Source organism: Pongo abelii, chromosome 2, assembly GCF_028885655.2.
Source record: "Pongo abelii isolate AG06213 chromosome 2, NHGRI_mPonAbe1-v2.0_pri, whole genome shotgun sequence".
NCBI lineage: Eukaryota > Metazoa > Chordata > Mammalia > Primates > Hominidae > Pongo > Pongo abelii.
Genome location: NC_085928.1, coordinates 82,445,216 through 82,450,911, shown reverse-complemented (window position 1 = coordinate 82,450,911; position 5,696 = coordinate 82,445,216). Strand labels below are relative to the sequence as shown.

General features: G+C 43.4%; 1 long non-coding RNA gene across 1 annotated transcript; it reads left to right on the top strand.

Annotated features, from left to right (window-relative positions):
- Positions 1-1,232: 1,232 nt before the first annotated feature.
- Positions 1,233-5,175, top strand: LOC134761005 (uncharacterized). The gene is made up of 3 exons (XR_010139185.1): positions 1,233-1,395; positions 3,007-3,927; positions 5,079-5,175. It is a non-coding gene; the product is annotated as an uncharacterized LOC134761005 (long non-coding RNA).
- Positions 5,176-5,696: the final 521 nt, after the last annotated feature.

Here is a 5,696-nt window from a genome sequence, read left to right as displayed (position 1 = left end):
AATTCACTCAATCCCTCTCAGCCACAGTTTCCTATTTCTCGAATGTAGTTTCCATAAGGGAATGGGTCTTGGTCTTTTCCTGCTGTTGCTGTATTCCCAGTGACAAGACAGTGCCTGAAGTATGGTAGGGGCTTCATAAGTATTTTCTGAGGAAATAAATAAGGGTATTTGTGAAGGCTGATGGAAATGATGGGTAGTATCTGGCACAAAGCAATCACTCAATAGTATCTGAGTGATTATCTGGCACAAAGCCAGATCTGGCCCAAAGCAATCACTGGCACAAAGCAATTACTCAATAAATGCTAGCTATAAATATATAAAAAATATATATGAAGATGTAATTTTATTTTATTTCTTACATTTGGTAACATAGTTTCTAACCACAATGTAATGTGTTAGAATTCATCCTCTCTCATGCCTGTAATCCCAGCACTTTGTGAGGCTGAGGCGGAAGGACTGTTTGAGCCCAGAAGTCGGAGACTGCAGTAAGCTATCATCACGCCATGGCACTCTTGCCTGGGCAACAGAGTGAGATCCTTTTTCTAAAAACAAACAAAACAAAAGAATTATTTCCAAAAATTTAAAGCTTAAAAAAAATTAAAAATTGAGAAGCTTTTTAAAATATGAAAAAATAGGCATCTCCATATTTCCTGAGAGCAATAGTACATGTGGTGAACACTGATTGCCCCGCCTCCATTCACTTGTGTCTTACTTCCTAACACAACTCCGATTCTGACCAAGTATAATTTAGAGGAATGCGACCCAAGACTCTAGAAGTAAATCTGTTTTTTTTTTTTTTTGAGACAGAGTCTCACTCTGTCGCCAGGCTAGGGTGCAGTGGCACAATCTCAGCTCACTGCAACCTCTGCTTCCCTGGTTCAAGCGATTCTCCTGCCTCAGCCTCCCAAGTAGCTGGGACTACAGGCACCCACCACCACGCCTGGCTAATTTTTTGTATTTTTAGTGAGACGGGGTTTCACCATGTTGGCCAGGATGGTCTCGATGTCCTGACCTCGTGATCTGCCCACCTCGGCCTCCCAAAGTGCTGGGATTACAGGCGTGAGCCACCGCCCCAGGCCAGGAGTGAATCTTAAGGAGGCTATGGGCATGTGCCATTCCCCCATCACCTGCCTCCATGACTCATTGGTCCTGTGACTAGGACTGGTTCAATCAGAATGAAGGAAACATTTATATTACACACTTGTAGATGTGGTTTTTCCATTTTTCACCAGGTAGTTGAGAACAAAGAAGTATGTAGCTCTAGTTGCCACTGACAACCGTCTTGTAATTATGAGGCACTTGGAAATGAGGCTTACACCATCATGAGAAAGATGGAGAGAGCCAGGTATCTGATGACATCTTTCAGCTACTGATGGTCCCACTCCTTCCAGTTAGGTAAGATAATACATTTCCTTACTGTCTTATTTTTTATTTATTTATTTTTGAGACAAGGTCTTGCTCTGTTGCCCAGGCTGGAGTACAGTGGTGTGATCTGGGCTCACTGCAGCCTTGACCTCCCAGGATCAAGTGATCCTCCCACCTTAGCCTCGTGAGTAGCTGGGACTACAGACGTGTGCCACCACATCTGGCTAATTTTTAAAGTGTTTTGTAGAGATGGGGTTTCACCATGTTGCCCATGCTGGTCTCGAACTCCTGGCCTCAAGCAACCCTCCCTCCTCGGCCTCCCAAAGTGCTGGGATTATAAGCATGAGCCACTGAGCCTGGCCATTTCATTATTATTATTATTATTATTATTATTATTAAGACAGGGTCTCATTTTGTTGCCTAGGCTAGAGTGCAGTGCTACCAAGAGGGCTCACTGAAGCCTCAACCTCCCAGGCTGAAATGAGCCTCCTGTCTCAGCCCCTCACGTAGCTGGGACTACAGGCATGCACCACCACACCTGGCTAATTTTTGTACTTTTTTAACAGATAGGATTTCACTGTGTTACCTAGGCTGGTCTCCAACTCCTGAATTTAAGCCAACCACCTGCCTCAGCCTCCCAAAGTGCTGGGATTACAGGCTTGAGCCACCATGCCCAGCCACCTTATTTTTTATGTCATTTAGGATGGGGTTTTCCAAGCCTTACAGCCAGAAATATCCTACCTAGTGGGCTGCAAAATTATGCAGGAGATGAAACTAAAAGTGTCCTCTTCGAATAATAATAGTAATGGTAGCCAATGCCTTCTTCAGCACTGTGTCAAAACATATGCCAAGCCCTTCAGCTATATTAGCTATTTACTCTCTCAACAATCCTATGAGGTGGAGACTATTATTTACTTCATGTTTCACATGAGGAAACCAGGTATATGTCAAGTTACATACATACATACACACTAAACCCAAAACAGGTCAGTGGAAGAGCTGCAATTTGAACATAAAGGTCTAGTTTTGGAAATGGACTTATACCTACCCATGAAACCTAACCATTTCCATCAATAGATGAATGGATACAGAAACTGTGGTATGTATACACAATGGAATACTAATCAGACATGAAAAAGAATGAAATCATGTCTTCCGTAGCAACATGGATGGAACTGGAGACCATCAGCTTAAGTGAAACCACTCAGAAATAGATAAATACCACATGTTTTCGCTTATAAGTGGGAACTAAATAACGTGTACACATGGGCATAGAGTATGGAAAGACAGACATGGGAGACTTGGAAGGATAGGGTATGGAAAGGAGTGGATGATGAGAAATTTCTTAATGGGTGTAATGTACATAATTTGGGTTGATGGATACCCTAGAAGCCCTGACTTCACCACTACGAAATCTATACAGGTAACAAAATTATACTTGTACTCCATAAATTTTTACAAACAAACAACAAACCCCTACCCATTAAACTATACTTTACAGTATTTACTTCTATGCAGATTCATAGTGAGAAAGAAAAAAATGGAATGTAATAGGCTTCAGTTTTTTAAAAAGTATACTAAAGCTTTCATAGGCAAAAATTGAATACTTGCATAATTTTCTTGCTTGTGTACCTTTTCCAGGGAATTTGTCTCCTTTTGAAAACATGTATTCATTTATCCAATCATTCATCAAATATTTATTGGACACTACGTGTCAGGCATTGAAGCAGGTGCTAGAGTACATAGTGAATAACTTCCTGCCAGGTGGAGAAGACAAACAAGTAAACAAGAGGGATAAGCCCTTTCCCAGGAAGGCACAGTGTGCCATGGGCATCTAAACACGGTACCTGAACCAGTCAGATGCAACAGTCGTCTAAAAAAATGCTTCCCAGGTGAGACCTAAGATTTCCCCAGGAGAGCGGTGAGAGGTCATGTCCAAAGGCCTGGAAGAGGAAAGAAAGAATGTGTCATATCGGTGACACTGCAGGGGGTGGTAGCTAGGAAAGGATTCAGTACATAGAAAGAGAGATGAAGTCAGTGATGCGGGCAGTGGACAAGAAGTTCGGCTCTTGTCTAAGGCCAGGTCCTCCAGAAAGTAGAGCCTGAGTCAAAAACTAAAGTGTTGACAATTCAGGAGGTGCAAGTCCAAGGTTTAAAAGGTAAGTTAAAAAGGGAAGTATGGCAAATAAAGAAGCCAAGCATGGTGAGGAAACTGTCACACACTGCTGTGGGGCTACGATGTTACAAGGAGCTGAAAAGAGGCATAGCAGGTGGCTCAGCAGGTGAGTCTGCCTGGGATGTGAGACTGCTCTGGAAAGGCTGTGGGAAGAAACCCTGTCTTGTAGTAGGACATGAAAATAGAAAGAAGGAGGAATTAATCTGCCCAGCTACGTTGTACCTCCTGTTTTCCCTTATTTAGGGAGCATCCATGGGGAGTTAATTTCCCCACACTTCTGGGTTGCAGCAGCTGGTGCTTAGAGGCTGCCCAGGAAGCCAGATGTCATGCTCCATCATGCGACATTTCATCCCATTCTGGAAGTGGAGGGATGACTCAAAGCAGAGGTTGGTGTGTAGACTCAACTGGCCCATGGCTTCAACTTGGGCCCCAGGCAGCTTGGGGTGTTCATCCATGGCCAAGCTGAGCTCCTTCAGAAATGAAGAAATTGAAAGAATCTGCAATGGTGCATAGGTTAATGTCCGATAGTCTTTTTCCCTGAGAGAAGCTATAAAGAACTTCATGCCTAGGACAGCCCCAATCAGATGAAGAGCTCAGATGGTTCATCCTGGCTGCAGGGTGGGGGTGGATTGAAATTAGCAAATCTGAGAGTGTGTCTGTCACCCTGTGGCCTGGTCTAAGGGAGTAAGAATGAGGATGAAGCCAGGTGGATAGATCTGAGCAATATTAAGGAAGTCAGTTTCACTGTATTTTGTAATTAAGAAGATGAGAAGGGTGAAGGAGAGGATGGCACCTGCTTTCTGGCTTTGGCAGCTGAGGAGTAGATGGTGGTGCCACTTTCTGTGATGGGGAATGGTTGAATGGGGTGTGTGGAGACTAAGTGGGATGCTGAGCTCAGTGTTGAACTAATTGAATGTCAGAAGCCCAGGGCACATCCAAGGAGAAGTGTCCTAAGGCAGTTGGTGTCACTAGTCTGGAGTTTGGGAGCAATGCCTCAGCTGGAGACACGAGTTTTTGAGTCACTGGAGTATATGTGGGTAACGCAGCGGCATGAGGGATGCATAAGATGCCTGAAGGCGAATATTTTAAAAAGAAGAGAAAAGGGTAGAGGACCTGGCCCTCTCAGGCTCCTCAGTGTGAATGCATAATGAGTACACTACCAGATGAAGGGAAGATTCCAGAAGATGCAGAGAAAGCACGGCCAGAGGTGACCCCAGGGCAGGAGCAATATTTTGGTGAGTGAGCAACAGTGAGAGATGCGCAAAGGAGTTAACTTAGGAAAAGCGTGAGAGATGTTCAATGAACTTAGAGATGAGGAGGTCTTTGGTTTCCTCAGGAAGGGCAGCATCAGTAGCATGGTGGAATTTGGGGTGAGCGGAAGCAAAACGTAGATAAACCATTAATCTTTCATTCAGGGATTACTTATAATTCAAAGCAGTTACTGTAATTCAGAATGATACAAAGGTAAATAAATTATAGAGCAAGTAAGTATTCCAGTAGGTTTTGACCCCTTATCCTGCTTTACATTTCTGCATAGCATATTTGACAACTTCAAGTGATTGTATTTGTGCCACTGGTTGCTGTCTGCCTCCGCTACAAAGGAAGAACCAATCCCAGCACTTTGAGAGGCTGAGGTGGGCAGATCACGAGGTCAAGAGATGAAGACCATCCTGGCCAACATGGTGAAACCTTGTCTCTACTAAAAATACAAAAATTAGCTGGGCGTAGTGGTGCAGGCCTGTAGTCTCAGCTACCCAGGAGGTTGAGGCAGGAGAATCGCTTGAACATGGGAGGCGGAGGTTGCAGTGAGCCGAGATCGCACCACTGCACTCTGGCCTGGCAACAGAGCAAGATTCCATCTTAAAAAAAAAAAAAAAAAAAAAAAAAAAGGAAGAGAACCATGAAGGCTGCAGCTCTGTCTTGTTCACTCCTGCAGCCGCAGTGCTTGGCCAAAAGTGGCCATTCAATAAATGTTGGTTGAATAAATGATAGAGAGAATCTGATGAAAATATATAAATAAAAAAAGAAATCATAATTTGAGCTATATAAATATGTGTACAGTCTATTTACAAAATAATTATAGATAAATGTTCAAATAAAAAAGAGGAAGCTGTGAAGATGACTATAGGACATCTCTTGTTGTCAGCCTCCCAGA